Raw genomic sequence first — 1,959 nt, 5'->3', positions numbered from 1 at the left:
GATATGTGAAGTTTACAGTGCTGTAGAATTCAGGGAGTGACTACTTTTCTATTAACCAGCCCACATGTTGCTATTGTTAAGTGCCATGGAGTCGTAGAGGACTCATAGCGACCCTGTGAATGAAAGACCTGAACACTTGTATAACTTTGGTCATCTCTCCATGTTCATAGAGTTTCCAGAGGCAAGCCATTTTAGAAGTGGATGCCACTCCACTCCTACTTCCAAGCTTGTTTTAATTGGGAAGCTCCACTACACACTGTCCACCATGGGTAACCATTATCGCATTTGGCATATCAGTGTCACAGTGTTTACCATCACGTAGCAAGCACGAGTTACCTCTGTACAAGCAATGCACAGACCAGTACTGTACCACTTAGAAGAATGTTTGACAAAAAAAAAACCTATTTAAACCAGGTCTGAGGGCCGCAGATTAAAATCATTGACCTTTGGCTTGGTAGTTTAACTTTCTATCCTCTAGGCCAACAGAGCTCTCTCTATGTTGAGTGTGGGCAGTATGTGGACCCAGAGTGGCTTGGCCTTGTTGTGGGGTTGGTCAAAGCCCAGCAGCAATTCCCACACCTGGGAAGCTTCACCCTTTATTTCTAGGAGACTCAATATGGTGTTATTAATTTCAGTGCACTTTTTCAATAATTGTTAAATTTTCACAAAAACACTGGATACCTCAGAATTAGACTGTCATTAAACACTATTTTCAATGATCTTTGGTTCGAAGTCCTGCCCCTGTTTGGTTTTATCAAAAGTCATATAAACACTCTCCAGCTTACTTAAAAAAAAGTTCCACCTAAAATAGAGTTGTAGTTCTTAAATAATCAATAAATACACTGCTGGCTTGGAGACTTGGGCCTGCCACTGTGCCTCATGTCACTGTCATTTCTCTCCATAGTCTGCCGCTGCCATGGCCCTTCATGCTTCCTCTACTAGAGGCCATCAATTCTTCAATTTCAGTGTTTAATTTATTACCCATTCCATGGCTTCTTGATCTTTACTAGCATTTGAAGAGATGGTACTATCCCTCAGACTTTCCAGGTAGCTGCTGAAGCTGACGCCCTTCGCGGTGATGATAGCTTCCTGAGCGAGAATCGTTTTACCTGGATTCTGAGGATGGGGCTCGTAGATGAAATATTATTGGCATTATTATTATTATTATTATTGTAAATATTATTGGATTTCAGTTCCATCGTTTTCTCTACACGGTTGACTACAGAACGCTCCTGCACGTCTGCACGTCTCCTGCATGTGTTCCCCCAAGCTGCACATGTAAGAGATCACACCACGGAGGGCAGGCCCCACTCCTCGGTGCTCTAAAGATGCTGGTGGTGCAGCTTCCCCAGGGGCCCATGTGCCTGTGCAGGACATCGATGCCCACCACGCTGGGGCTCAGGGGTTGTGGTACTTTTGCATCGCAGCAGGTGTGACCATTTCTCAGGGTTGGTCCAGATCTTCATGGTGCTGGGGACCTGCACGACATAACCTGGTGGACCTAGGGCACAGATTCTTGCTCCCGCCCCGCCCCCAGCCACCCACAGGCTCACAGCTCAAGCGCAGAGGGATGACGCCTCAGGCAAATTTTTCAAGGTGAACCAATAATCTATTGATTTTTGCAGCTTCTTGAAAAGGACTACAAAAAAAGTTACTCATGTCTATCTGACGAGACCTGTCCTTGGGAAAAGACATCTTGCGATGAAAGAGAATCAATAAAAGAGAAGATTCCAGTGAGATGTGTTAGAAGTGACTGACTGTAACAACGAACTTGAGCATGGTAGAGATCCTGAGCATGGTTCAGGGTAAGCAGAGTCATCTATGGATCAAGAAAAATGGAGAAAACCTAGAAGAAGGCCTTAAAACTATGCAAGATAATATAGATAACATATATGGAAAATTAGAAACAATACAAAACCAACAAAAGTGAAACTCAGAATATTAAGACTAGAATTGCAA

General features: G+C 43.7%; 1 pseudogene; it reads right to left on the bottom strand.

Moving 5' to 3' along the window:
- Positions 1 to 888: 888 nt before the first annotated feature.
- On the bottom strand, positions 889 to 1,440 carry LOC102872744 (annotated as a pseudogene).
- Positions 1,441 to 1,959: the final 519 nt, after the last annotated feature.

Source organism: Elephantulus edwardii, unplaced genomic scaffold (genome assembly GCF_000299155.1).
Source record: "Elephantulus edwardii isolate Elephantulus edwardi_28Jun2011 unplaced genomic scaffold, EleEdw1.0 scaffold00160, whole genome shotgun sequence".
Taxonomy (NCBI): Eukaryota; Metazoa; Chordata; class Mammalia; order Macroscelidea; family Macroscelididae; genus Elephantulus; species Elephantulus edwardii.
Note: the sequence above shows the minus strand (reverse complement) of the source record. Positions and strands in the feature narration are given on the sequence as shown.